The 15,213-nt window shown below is 43.8% G+C and overlaps 1 pseudogene; it reads right to left on the reverse strand.

Moving 5' to 3' along the window:
- Positions 1–1,681: 1,681 nt before the first annotated feature.
- LOC146864019 (U6 spliceosomal RNA) lies at positions 1,682–1,777 on the reverse strand (annotated as a pseudogene).
- Between the last annotated feature and the right edge of the window lie 13,436 nt (positions 1,778–15,213).

Consider the following 15,213-nt stretch of genomic DNA (forward strand, 5'->3'; position numbering starts at 1 on the left):
GGTTTTCTATATCTAAGAAACACTTATGGAAAAAGTGCTTTGTTTAGTTCTGCACAACATTGCAAACCAGAGCCTATGGGGCCTACGAACGCATTACCACACTTAATTGCACAGATCTCAGGGGACCCGGGCTGGAAATGTATACAGTACAGGGCAAGTACACATGGAAAGCGACGATAAAAAGGCACCAGGCCAGGGGCGGCTGGTGTTAATGGGCAAAATGGGCGTCGCCCTGCCCCTACCACTCTGAGAGGAGAGGCAAAAATAGAATTTAAAAATCGTCACGCAGCTGAAAATAAAATACTACTTGCTGCTCTTATTAGTTTTTATGGGCAGCTGTGATGAACTTTGCAGATGTCCTGCTCCTGCTGTGCATGTGCCTGCTGGGCGAGGTATTCATCGACCTGCAGGCACAAGCTGCAGCTGTGACATCACGGCAGAGGGCGTGCCGATTTTCAATGCCCTGAATAAGGTTGTATTTTGGGCGCTTTCACAATGGCCCGGGGAGGAGTTCAGGGAACTCCATTCATTTCAATGGCAGGGGTTGGGGCAGGCTGAGAAGGAGAACGAGGTAATGGGTGGTTACAATTTAAACTCATCACGAGAGGGGGGGGCGGGCTGTAGGAGGGGTGCAGCCAGATTCTGTCCTCATTCCTCCTTTGTTTTCACTTTTGGAAACGTTACTCATGAAGCGGAAGCTGTGCCTGAGCCCTTTCTCTGTGGACACGTCTCTCGTCGTGTTCGACGCAACACAGGCCCAAAAGAATACAGGTTGGCCCCTATGTTCCCATTAACTGCTATTACATGAGCCCCCTGGCTACATTCGAGAGTTCAGCTATTTTCAGGCACCAGGTTAAGCGATTTGCCCAGAATCACATCACAGGATATAAAGTCGGCGCCAAGACTCGAGCAGCACGTTGTCCTTTTTTTTCTCTCTCTAACCTCTGTTTCACCTCGTGCACAGCCTGGGTTTTTCTCTTTCGGCAGTGCACATCCTATGCATTTGTCTTGTAGTGTTTACCCCATGTCTGTCTCTGTCTCTTCAGAGCACATTGCGCACCTTTCTGTAGCGTGGCAGCCGGTAGCTGTCTCTTGTTACTTGTATTATCAGAAGGGGCTTAAAAATCCCAGGCTGCAAAGTGACGATATAAGATAAAACCGAGGGGAGGAATCACACGTGGGCCTCTGTGGACATCCGGCGCGCACAAACACTGAGCGTGGCAAACATTCACCCCAGGGCAGCACAATCAACAGGATAAAACCGAGGGGAGGAATCACACGTGGGCCTCTGTGGACATCCGGCGCGCACAAACACTGAGCGTGGCAAACATTCACCTCAGGGCAGCACAATCAGCAGGACATCTCCAACCTCCCGCCTTTGAAAACATCCTGCGTCAGTCAGTAGTAGGACCTAAAAACACACAGATGGGAATATGAAAGTACACTTCACCTTGGTGACACTGTCCGCCAAAACTATTTGTTGAATTTAAAAAAAGCATACAGTATCAGTCATGAAATAACTACTCTTAAGTTATATCTCGTCTGTGCAAGTGTCACAATACCATAAACAAATATTTTAAAAGGAAAGTTGTAGCTCCTCTTTTCGTGTCAAAAGAAGGACGCAAATATATTGGACGGCCGTTGTGCAGCTCAAGTCACACAGTGATAATTAATTGATGATAAATATCGGAAAATGTTCACAAATTTGGTGTCATCCTTGCGCAGGGACCATGCTAATGTCTGTATGGTTCCAATAAAGTCTAATTTTCAAACAATTCCATACTAAGAGTGTCTAAATGAAAGTAAAAACTGGGGGTATTACGCTTGTGGTACTTTCCTAACAAAATAAACTAAGATTCTTTAAAAGAAAAAAAATGTGGATGTAGAAAAAAAGCTGCTTTACATCAATTGCATTGCAGGTGCACTATGGGTATGCAAGTTTTAAAAATGACATCCCTGCCCAGGCGGGTCGTACTGCTCAGCTGGCAAAACACGTGTGACTGCAAGACCTATAGAAAGAACTATGGAGGAGATGAACCTCCGTTTCATTGTCATGGTGATGTTGAATACATTCTCAGGGAACCAGTTGGAAGTGTCTCACTGAACTGGTTAATGTCTCATTCAGCTGGTGAATTGTACCTCATGAATCTGGTTAATAGTGTCTCAGGGAACTGGTTAATAGATACTACTGCTTAATAGTGATTCTCAAGAAACTGGTTAATAGTGTCTCAGAGAACTGGTTAATAGATACTACTGCTTAATAGTGATTCTCAAGAAACTGGTTAATAGTGTCTCAGAGAACTGGTTAATAGATACTACTGCTTAATAGTGATTCTCAAGAAACTGGTTAATAGTGTCTCAGAGAACTGGTTAATAGATACTACTGTTTAATAGTGATTCTCAAGAAACTGGTTAATAGTGTCTCAGAGAACTGGTTAATAGATACTACTGCTTAATAGTGATTCTCAAGAATCTGGTTAATAGTGTCTCCGGGAGCTGGTTAATAGATACTACTGCTTAATAGTGATTCTCAAGAATCTGGTTAATAGTGTCTCAGGGAACTGGTTAATAGATACTACTGCTTAACAGTGATTCTCAAGAATCTGGTTAATAGTGTCTCAGGGAACTGGTTAATAGATACTACTGCTTAATAGTGATTCTCAAGAAACTGGTTAATAGTGCCTCAAGAAATTGGTTATTGGTGACTCAATTAACTGGTTAATAGATTCTAATAGAACTGGTTACAAGTACAACTAAGTGTCTCAAGAAACTGGGTGATAGTGTCTGAGAAATCTAACTAATAGTTTCTCACAGAATATGCTAAGTCCTGCAGAACTGGTTATTAGAATATCGTGCAATTAGTTAATAGTGTCACAGGGAATAGTTTAATAGTGTGTCATGGTTACTCTCGCGACGTTACACTTATTATCAACTTTTATGCACTCACCACTTTCAAATGTCACCAGCCGCCACTGCACCAGACCTATCATTTAGGCTTTGGCCCAGTGTAGCCCGTATTAGGTCTCAACTTCCACCCCCAACCTCGTGTGCCCCTTTGTGTGCTTATGCAATCAAAATGCCACAACATGGCAAAGACTCACTGGCCAGTAAAGGAAAGCAACAGGTTTTTGTTTTGTTTTTTACAGTTTTATATGGCACGATTTCGACCTGAAAGTATTGTCGCTTTACATCAACACCAGCTATTACAGAACGACACATTAATTTTTTTAGGCACGGGGAGATTAAGTAATGTGCCCAGGCACACGATCTTGATATGAAGCCTACAATAAACGCGTGAAATGCAGGTCTACTGTATGGGATTACAGCTCCAAATGTGTGAAAATGACCCCCATTCAAGCCACATCAAATATGTCCTGCAGATAAATCTCCTCTTTTCTGAAACTCAAGCAGGCAAGGGCACTTGGAACACTTGTGAGGTCCTGTGCCCTCGCCAACCCTGCAACAACTGGGGCAATGGGTGAACCTCAACCCACGAACCAGAGTTAAAACTCGACTCGTTGAGCATTGCTGTGAAGTGCAGCCCCCACGCCTTCTGCCAGTAAAACTGGAGCTTTGTAAACCTCAAGCGGCACTGCGCTGGGCCTGCTTCCCACCTTTCCGGAGGCATGGGGTCCGACAGCGAGGCTCAGAAATGCAGCATGTTTATTAACAGCGGGCGCTGAAATAAGCGAAAGAGAGCAAGAAGGGAGTGTTGATGAAAGAACACACATCGAGGGACACAGGAAAAGAGGAGAGGATTAAAAGATGGTTTACGAAGATGTCCCGGGCCAAGAGAGGTGCAGGAGGAGGGACCGATATACATTTGCATTTAGTTAAGGTATGTTTGTGCAGGCATGAGTTAACCCCCTTGGCCAGCCTACCCAGGCCTTTAAGTGGAAAACTGGGGGGTGGGGTTGGGTCTCAAAGGGGCGTGGCCAATGTAATTAAGGGTGTGGCTTAAAACCACGCAAGCTAAAAGTTTGTGCTTAGCAGAGTGTGCCGCCCGACTTGTATTTTGCTGTTTCTGTCATTGCATCCAGATATATGATACAAGTAACATCATACCTACAACAAGACAGGACTATTGGCTTTGTCAATAGTTGTTAGTTGCATAACCTAAATAAGCAGCAACTATGGGTTGTATTTAATATTGCAAAAGCTTCCACTTAAAGCCCTGGTGACACCACAACAATGTTGCTGCTCCTGAGTTTCAAAAAGAGAAGGGAAATCCAGAGACAAAAGGACCCTCTTTAAAGGATTTCCCTTCCCCTGGAACGCTCACCTGGCATGACTGTGAGAAGTTGGCCTGGCATATGCTGTCCACTAGTTATAGTGGGCACCTTGCACCAGTCTAAACAACCCTTATTGATGATAGGTTTAAAGACAACCTTTATTGAAAGCTATCCTAGTGGTAGCTATGGAGAGCAGCCTTCAGGCTAAGTCTTGAAGGAGTGTAAAGCAGCTTTATTTACCAGATTATAACCTCTTGAATTACTAAATGAAAGGAGAACCACACAAGGTATATATAAAATATATGTATTTATTTCTAAACACTCACTATTAATCTCTTTATGAGATTAGAGTCCAAGATACATAATAATACAGTTCTAAAACGACAGGAAATAGCACAATATTCAATGGGCCCTAGGTGCGGACCAAACCATATATTAAGAAAGTGGTATAAGACCCATGACTTGACTAGACACAGTGCCTAAAGCACATAGAATCGCTGAGACCCCAAGGAACCACCCAAGGTAGTGACACAGGAGACCCATGGGGGACGTGTGCAGTGTGAGAACACAGCCGCGAGCCCTGTAATATTCTATGGGAAAGTCACGGTTGAAATTTTTAGAATTTAAGGACACTTAGGAGAGGACTTTCAGCAAACCCCTTTAGATTTAGGGGGTTCTAGGGCCAGCACCCACGGGAGCACCGGAGTACTTGAGTTACCTCACCCAGGGAAACCAGGTGCATAGGTGTCAAATGGTGTCGGGAATCGTCGTTTATTTCAATGGCGATCTGCTGCAAAGTGCTGCTGCCGGTAAGAAGAAAAGTGTCCGGTGTAATCCAAGCCTGGATCGAAGATCAGAAGAACCTAAAAGCAGATGGGACAGAGTCTGGGTCACTTGCCAGTGACCAGGGGCACGATAGACGAATGCCCACCTATGTCAGGTGTTTCAGGTGCAAAGAGGTGAGGCTTGACTCTGCAGCCACGAGGACCAGGAGGTGTCGACGACAACCAGGAGCTGGATTCGAGCTGTCCCACAAAGGATGTCAAGTGCTGCGATGTCGGGCCCAGATTGGAACCAACAATCCTTGGCAACAGCAACCCACGCAGGAAGAGAAAAGATGCTTTGGTGCGGACCAGCAAGGTCCTGGGGACTCCCCTTTCAATGGAGAGTCAGGGCACGTCTGGAGCAACTAGGTAAGCCCAATTAGAAGTAACTTTGCCGTCACAGGGACCCACCAGTTGACGGACTAGGGATCGCAAAGGGAAATCAAGAGAAAACACAAAGGGCCAGCTCACGGAACTCTCGTGGGGTGTAAGCGGGCAATCTTCGGTGCAAATGCTGCTCAGGGTCAGGGCTACAAGTAACCCAAAGCTCAGCTGCAGGAGTTGTTGGAAAGCTGATGCTTTTTCAAAGTGACGCGGTGTCCAGGGGTTCAGGTTGCACGGTCACCACAAGGGATACGGGCCTCAGACTTGCTGTGGGCACTGATCAACCTCTAAGACCACAGAAAACCACCTCCTGTTTTGCAAGATTCTTCATAGTCCGGCAGGAGCTTCAGAGATGCAAACCGGTCAGATGCGTCTTGGTGCCTGCCTTGCAGGGGAGTAACTTCTTTACTCCAAGGGAGATTCTTCAGTCATCTAGCTCAATTTAGATCGTTGAAGTGCCAGGATTCAGTATCAGAGTTTCGTCCAGGTGTAATCTAAAGTCCTGTTGCCAGGGGTTCCTATCTTATACCCAAGGAAGGGGTTGGACAAACTCTAGGGACCCACCTATGGGAGGGTCAAGGAAGAGGGGTGGCTGGTAGCCCCTGAAACCGGTTTGAGCTGGACTATGCACAGGGACACCAAATGTGCCCCCAGTGCTGACTTCAAAGCACTCTTGGAGTGCACCCACCCAGCCCCAATACACTAAAGCCTGTCTGGGAGGTGGTGACACCTCCCTGTGAAAGGACACCTATTGTCCAGGCCTCCCCTGCTGGAGTTTCATCCAGCAGCAGAAGGACAGACTCATGTCTGTGGCTGGCAGCATCCATTTTGTGATGCCAGGGCTCTGTTAGCTGGTACCGGGTATACCGGTGCTGTCATGTCTCTCCCTCTAGAAGGGTGGGATCATACACCGGCACCAGTTACTGGTGTGGGGGGGTATGATTCCAAGGTGTTTGACACCAAACACGACCTGTTTCCGTGCAGCCATCCAAAAGTTAGCATTTACTGTTGGGTTATGGTTTGGCTGCATCACAAAGAACCCCGGAATAAAGGTTTCGAAGGCTGCAGAGGGGCTCTGCTCATGACTGGGCACCCTCTAACATAAAACCCAGCACCCTGCCTTCAGGATTGGTAAGGCCTGCCATAGGGGTGACTGATAGGTTTATATGGGCAGTGATATGGAGATATATAGTGAACCTATATCTCAGTAAGGGGTGCATGCACCACCTTACCCAGGCAGCAGTAGCAGTCCTGTGGTGTCATTTTGGAAGGCTTCCCAGGGGTGGCATAATACATGCTGCAGCCCCTGGTAGGCCTCTGGGGTACCTATGCCCTGGGTATATAGTATACCATATACTAGGGACTTGTAAGGGTACCCCAGAATCCAATCTGGAGTGTACCTAAAGTACTGGTAATCAGTTTAAAGGGGAAAACAGATAGGCTGGTGTCCTGAATAGCAGGATCCCAACCAAGTCAAAAACCAGCAAAACACCAGGAAAAAGTGGGGGCAACCATGAAGTCAGATTCCACCTTCCTACATAGACGTCATGCCGTAACTTCTCCACTAGTAAAAAGTGAGCAGTGTGAGCACGTGCACATCGATGTGCCTGCTGTCACTGCAGTCCGGAAAAAAACTGACGGCCTGTGCCAGGGCACAAAACAGAGCCCGATAGAGACCGTTTCGAGGCCCCCTTTAAAAAACTGAAGGTGCTCATCACCGGTGAGACCTGGCCCACTTAAAGCCCTGTGCCTACCTATTGTTCCTGCAGCCCAACAGTAAGGGTGACGTTGGCCCGGAGGAAGGCATGTGGAGGCTCCGAGTCCGAGGGTAAAGTAATCCGACCCTTTCCCAACTCGTCATAGGGTGGGATCTGTGTCCGTGATGCTTAGTGGTCTCACCCCATCCTATGATGACTTGGGAAATGGGAGCCAGTTCTACCTAGCATGAGGCCACTCCCCGAGATGATGTACCTGCCGCCCGGGGCTGCTTCAAAAAGCGACGCTGCTATGCGTCATTTAGGGGTGGAAACCAAGGCCCCAGATAATGGTAAGCCAGGGCTGAAGTAATTTAAGCCCTTTGGCAGCCACAGCGTGTGACACATGCGCACTAGGGCACATGTTAGTGAAAGTGCTTGCCTGACCCACAAGCGTGACAGTATGACTTCAAGTCATGCATCATAGGCGATTTGAAAGGTGCGTTTTGTTTTTTTGTTTTATGTGCCTTCCAAAGAGTTAATTTGCAGATTTTAATTATGTGATTATGTATTTAGTGATGACATATAAAGCAGGAAAATTGGAGGAGGGGAGCATCCCCTCCGCCCATTGAAAGCAGCTGCTCCTGTCCTCTTTGAGTTTAACACGAAGGTTCAGTTTAGTCCCCATTCTGGTTCTCTCAGCAAGGCTGTAATGGGAACCCAGAGCAGCCCTGGCAATTTTGCAGGACCAACTCCCCTTCCCTCCTCCCTCCTCCCTCCTCCCTCCTCCTCTGGGGGTGAAAGTGTGAAGCACTGCTGCTTTTGTAACTGGGGGCTGATATTGCTGCACTGCTGCAAAACCGGCATCCAGTAACAAAAAAACGGCTCCTACTGCTGCAAATCCGGCCACACCCTTCCAGCCAATGCCCGCTACACCCATTTTGCACCTGTCTCTCATTCTCCGAGTCTCGGAAGAAAACTGCAGACTCTACTATACTCCAACGTGGCTGGTTTATTTTCAAAGCCAATTTTCCCATTGCGCCTGCGTCTCCTGAGCCAATCCAGAAGCTGCTTTTCTGCTTTTTATGTATCAAACAGCATGGAAGCAGTGCCAAGATTGGCCGGGACAGGCAAACCAAGCGCTCCTCAGGAGACCAAGGGGTTGCAGCTGCAAACCCCCCAGGCGCCCGATGTACATTGGAGAAATCTCGAGTGCTCATGTCGGGTTGGACGCAAAAAGGCACCCATCCAACCTGACGTGCGCACTTGACTTCAAACTAAGCGTCCTGTACAGCCCCATCCATGTCTGCCCGCCTTGCCTCTCACTCAGTGACACTGCCTATAAATGAAAGAATCATGGTCCCCGGCCGGGAGAAACCAACATAAACTAAACAAATCTTCGATTGATTTACCGCTGGAGCCAAGGGGGCAAAAAATGAAGTGGCGACTCTCCAGCGCCCTAAAAGGGCAGCCGCCCATGCTTTTTCAAATCTTTATATTCACTGGACACCGCAAGCTTTCGTAAAAGACCTACATAACTAGACGCAGACTCTCCTGACAGTTGTACCCTCTTGTAAAATGTTTATCTTTCTAAAGTAACATTCTTAAACGCTTTAAAAAAATACATCCAAGGACTTAATGGCTGAATCATATTCATCTTCCGCTCCATCACCTTCACCGTCCACCGGGAGTACCACTTTTTGGGGAATGTGCTTTAAGATTTTGCAGCCCTCTGTGCTGAGACAATGTTTTACAATGGTAAATGCATTCCTGAGCGTGAACAAATGTCCTACGAAGGCATCTAGATATGCCTCAAATATGAGCAATTTTTTGGTCCGCACACAACAGCCAAGGAGTCCGTTCACAAAATAAATTAGTTCACAAAGGTCTTTATTCCTTGAATATTTATTTTATTTGTAATTCTTCCCAGTAGCCAATGCATTTCGTCCTATTAAAGGACTTCTTCCGGGCTACAAAACATAGATAACATACAAAAATTATTTTAAAGTTCTTCTAAAAACATATTTACGACAATATTTTCCATTTAACTCATCTAATTACATATTTACATTGTTCACACGGAGCCAAATATTCAACTAATTACTAGGCCATACTCATTCTTCAAATACAACAATAAAGCTTGTCTGTATACTCCAAGTCGGTGTTATAACAGTCAATTTCTATAAATTCAAAATCTTACATGCCCAGTAGATGACAGAAAGACAGTATGGGAAACTTATTATATACGTACTGTCTTATACTACTGACATGATCTATCTGTCCATTCATGTTTAAAATTCATTTTCATTGAGAGAAAATATTGAATAATTCATACTTTAGATACTCAATCATTCCCCATGGAATTCATAATAAGAAGACCTATCACATCAGCTATGTCTTGTATTGATGGTAACTTTTTGCCTTTATCATATAAGCCCATAACCCAACATATTTGATATTGGGTGTCTGATAAAGCCAGAGTGACTTCTACATTATTAATGATAATGTCAAGAATAAAGTTATGATGAGCCAAGCATGTTAGAACCTTGGAATCTTTCGCCATCTAACAATGCAGCTAATTATGTTCTACCATTATTAGGTCATCACATCAACATTAGAACAATTTCATCAAGTTATGATGTCAAAAGCATGTCATTCCAGGTCTCCTTGACCCTCTAAGTAGGCAGCTAATTATGTTCTAACCTCATTGCATCACCAGCTAGTAGTCATACCCAGTATTTTATCCAAGTTGTAATTATGACAATTAACGCCTTCAGCGCGGCGCGGATTACCGCGCTGTGCTGAAGGGTTCGTGCGCGGGCGGGGCCATGACGGAGCGGTTACGTCATCCGCACAGCGCAACCGATGCGCATGACGGAACCGCTCCGTCATGCGCATCGAAGGGGTTAAGACACCGCAATCCGTAATTACCTCATTAATCCATATATATTTTCCTATGAGTGTCCCCTCCTCTTCAGTTCAAGCAGACCACTCAGTCCTTTTTCTAGGAGACAATAAAATCATGTCACCACATAGCTAGCACCTTATTTATTAATGCCCTCAAACTTTCACCTTCATGGACATGCGTATTTACATATACCATCATATATCAATCACCCTGTAAGCCAAGTAGTTATTATCTGGACACGCATACCTTTATTTTCTCAGTCTTGATTATTCCTCATCTTGGAGTATTGGCACAAAAAAGTATTATAAAGGAAGTTTCTAAAACAGTATGTGGCCAATGTTGACCCGTTCCTTCAATAAAATAGAATAGATATATTCGTAATTACACCTCACATTATAATTTCTCTTTATTTAATCACGTATACATATTTACTAGTCAAATAATTTTTAGCCCTAACGAGCACTGTGTACATGCTCCGCACTCGTTATTCTTGTAACTAGGCTTCACTGTTGGTCATCATTCTATTTTGATGCACCCCATATATTATGGCAAGATTTTAAACATATATGGCGACAGTGGTCTTGTAACTATCGACCACTTGTCAATTAATTTGACCATATATATTGAGTTGCAATGAACAAGATACATAGTTACGTCTTTTACGAGCCAAATTTGTGTTTATTAAGACAAAAGGTGCTGTGCCTTTTCTTTACATTTAACATCATCGCACTACGTATTCCCTATAGTGACACTAGCTCTCTCCAACATTACCCTAAGCATGGATTCCGCATGTGCCTAATGTCAGCAGGCAAACAAAATATCACATAATTGCCCGTGTCATCTATCCCTCTGGCTTAGCCTGGAAGGCTCCACACCGGTGAATCTCTGCATAACCATGCCTGGATTATTAAGATACACTTATCCAGGGTTTCCCCGTTCCCGCATCACCCAATTGCCAAACAATGGCACGGTCGTGTGTGGCAAGCATTTCGGTTTTATCAAAGGTGCTCGCTGATAAAAGGGTGCCCTCACTGATGTATGATAATATATCTCCCAGTTCCAACTCACCTTGAATTATGTCAAGACGTCCTTCTTTCGAGACGACTCACCGCCAAGCCGAGCCATAATCACGACCGGCTTTTAAATTCTTCCAACATATCTGTACATGTGCAGAGGCAAGATGGACTAAGTTAACTGGCGGCCATCTTGTAGTGTCAAATTCATATGCCGACATAATCGGTTCTGCTTCTAGGGCTCCTAGTTACAAACCCAATCTCCTGCTAGGCGTAATCTAGAGTCACTGCTAGATTATGCATTAGACTCCCGTATCATAACATCGGAATATAGGGTGGATACAGATATACGTTCTTCCTTGTCCCGCGCATGCCTAGAGAAGCACGTACAAAAATCTGAGCGCGGCGGCCATCTTACAATGTCAAGTGCACCAGTCCATCTGGCCTCATTCTAAAATCTTACAGGGCGATTAACTTACTGAATATTACAAGTTGCCTAAGACATAGTTCCCAGCACTTGGCAGTGAGGACAGAATGTAGTCAACCATATGTCCTGTGAATTATACATCTTTCATCATTCATGGTCCCGCGCATGTATTAGTCTACCCATGGCAACTTAAATCGTCGGCCATATTGTCACGTATATATGTAAACAGAAAGTAAATAAGGTACCCCATTCGTAAATTCCAGTGTGGCAGATAGTCAAAAAGCCCAAATTGCTGTAAACTCCCCCCCAATTTTTTTATTACCAATTTCCTATCTACAGCTGCCATTCATAGGAACCTGACTCTTTTCACAGTATTTAATAATCTATACCATCACCATCATACTACATCATTATAGATGTTCGAGACTGCATATAAAGATGCCACACCACCTGCCATGTTGGCCATTGGTTGCAATCAGCCAATTATCGTTATCTTCACATGAGAACCCCAAACTGAGCTAAGCGAATTACGTTGAACTTAGATCAGACTTAACTGATTCAAGCAACATGAATATGAATTAAACTTGAGTCAGACTTAACAAGGTCAGCCAGCAAAGTTATGACCAAAGAAATATCAACAAGTTATAAAAGACAACTGGTTTCAGAATTTCGGAATGGCCTGTCCTCAAACCTATTACATAATCACAGTACATGATGTCCATTCTTTTTCACCAAACATAGGACCCATTATATGTGCACGTGGAGATTTTCAAAACTGGGCAGGGTACCATAACTTCATGTGTTCATATAATCTCAATTTATAAAAAGTAGTGCATCTCTAAATTGCTCTTCAAACCATGTTGCACACTGCGTAACTTACATATTCATTTTGCTTCTCTATGGCGTAATGAGAGTTCCCTATTTCCCCCTCTCTCACCATTGGTCAGATGTCAGATGTCAGAGCAAAATCTTTAAGAAACCCACCGCATGTAATAGTGTGTTACATGCTTCGATATCCATCCCCAAAGTTCCATCAATGCCATACATGGCGAGATGGTACGGGCTCAAAGGAACTGCAGCGAAGAGGAACAGTTCAATAAAACTATTGAGGGAATTAAGAGTAACTTTAAAGATCGTGGTTATAAAAAGGCCTGCCTTGACAAGGCGGAGGCAAGAGCGAAAACTTTGAACAGAAAACAGACCTTGACAACCAATCTGGATAAGTCTAAGATGAAATACAAGAAAGACACTGATCCAATAAATGGTGTTCTGTTTATTACACAGTACAACCAACACAGTAATCACATCTATAATGTGTTGAGGAAAAATTGGTCCATACTTAATGATGACACTAATCTGTCGGATATTATTTAAAAAAAAACTAAGGTTGTGTATCGCAAGGGTTATGCCATAAAACAAAACCTGTGTCCAAGTTAGGTAAAGAGGAACGACACTGAGCAAAGAGTTACCACATGGTTGCCAGTTAAACCTAATGGTTTTTATGTCTGTGGCAACTGCTCAGTGTGGAAAGAAGAAAACCACTGAATTCATGTACAATATAGACAAAACTCATGAAATCATGTTTTTTATCAATTGTAATATTACATACACAGTGTATGTAATTGGTTGTGCATGTGGTAAAATGTATGTGGGCAGCAGCATACGCTGTCTTAAGATATGGATTCAAGAACATGTCCGTGCAATAAGAAATTTAGATGAGAAATACCCTATTGCAATGCATATAAAGGAGAAACACCCAGGAAATGGTGATATCTGGTTTCATGCAATTGAACATCTGACCAATGGTGAGAGAGGGGGAAATAGGGAACTCTCATTACGCCAAAGAGAAGCAAAATGGATATCTAAGTTACGCAGGGAGCAACATGGTTTGAACAGCAATTCAGAAATGTACTACTTTTTATAAATTGAGATTATACGAACACATGAAGTTATGGTACCCTGCCCAGTTTTGAAAATCTCCACGTGCACACATACCGGGTTCTATGTTTGGTGAAAAAGAATTGACATCATGTACTGTGATTATGTAATAAGTTTGAGGACAGGCCATTCCGAAATTCAGAAACCAGTTGTCTTTTATAACTTGTTTATATTTCTTTGGTTATAACTTTGCTGGCTGACCTTGTTAAGTCTGACTCAAGTCTAATTCATATTTATGTTGCCTGAATCAGTTAAGTCTGATCTAAGTTCAACGTAATTCGCTTAGCTCAGTTTGGGGTTCTCATGTGAAGATGACGATAATTGGCTGATTGCAACCAATGGCCAACATGGCAGGTGGTGTGACATCTTTATATGCGGTCTCGAACATCTATAATGATGTAGTATGATGGTGATGGTATAGATTATTTAAAACTGTGAAAGAGTCAGATTCCTATGAATGGTAGCTGTAGATAGGAAACTGGGGGGAAAAAAAACAAATAATACTTTTTTTGGAGTTCACAGCAATTTGGGCTTTTTGACTATTCTGCCAAACTGGAAATTACGAATGGGGTACCTTATTTACTTTCTGTTTACATAGATAGGACATATATACATGACAATATGGCCGACGATTTAAGTGTCCAAGGGTAGACTAATACATGCGCGGGACCATGAATGATGAAAGATGTATAATTCACAGGACATATGGTTGACAACATTCTGTCCTCACTGCCAAGTGCTAGTAACTATGTCTTAGGCAACTTGTAATATTCAGTAAGTTAATCGCCCTGTAAGATTTTAGAATGAGGCCAGATGGACTGGTGCACTTGACATTGTAAGATGGCCGCCGCGCTCAGATTTCTTTACGTGCTTCTCTAGGCATGCGCGGGACAAGGAAGAACGTATATCTGTAACCACCCTATATTCCTATGTTAGGATACGAGGTCTAATGCATAATCTGGCAGTGACTGTAGATTACGCCTAGCAGGAGATTGGGTTTGTAATTAGGAGCCCTAGAAGCAGAACCGATTATATCGGCATATGAATTTGACACTACTAGATGGCCGCCAGTTAACTTAGTCCATCTTGCCTCTGCGCATGTACAGATATGGCGGGAGAATTTAAAAGCCGGTCGTGATTATGGCTCGGCTTGGCGTTGTGTCGTCTCGAAAGAAGGATGTCTTGACATAATTCAAGGTGAGCTGGAACTGGGAGATATATTATCATACATAAGTGAGGGCACCCTTTTATCAGCGAGCACCTTTGATAAAACCGAAATGCTTGCCACACACGACCGTGCCATTGTTTGGCAATTGGGTGATGCAGGAACGGGGTAACCCTGGATAAGTGTATCTTAATAAACCAGGCATGGGTATGCAGAGATTCACAGGTGTGGTGCCTTACAGGCTAAGCCAGAGGGATAGATGACACGGGCAATTATGTGATATTTTGTTTGCCTGCTGACATTAGACACATGCGGAATCCATGCTTAGGATAATGGTGGAGAGGACTAGTGTCACTATAGGGAATACGTAGTGCGATGATGTAAAATGTAAAGAAAAGGCACAGCATCTTTTGTCTTAATAAACACAAATTCGGCTCGTAAAAGACGTAACTATGTATCTTATTAATTGCAAGTCAATATATATGGTCAAATTGATTGACAAGTGGTCGATAGTTACAAGACCACTGTCGCCATATAGGTTTAAAATCTTGGCATACTATATGGGGTGCGTCAAAAAAAAATGATGACCAACAGTGAAGCCTAGTTACAAGAATAATGAGTGCGGAGC

The sequence above is a fragment of the Triturus cristatus genome, chromosome 2_1 (genome assembly GCF_964204655.1).
Source record: "Triturus cristatus chromosome 2_1, aTriCri1.1, whole genome shotgun sequence".
Classification (NCBI taxonomy): Eukaryota; Metazoa; Chordata; class Amphibia; order Caudata; family Salamandridae; genus Triturus; species Triturus cristatus.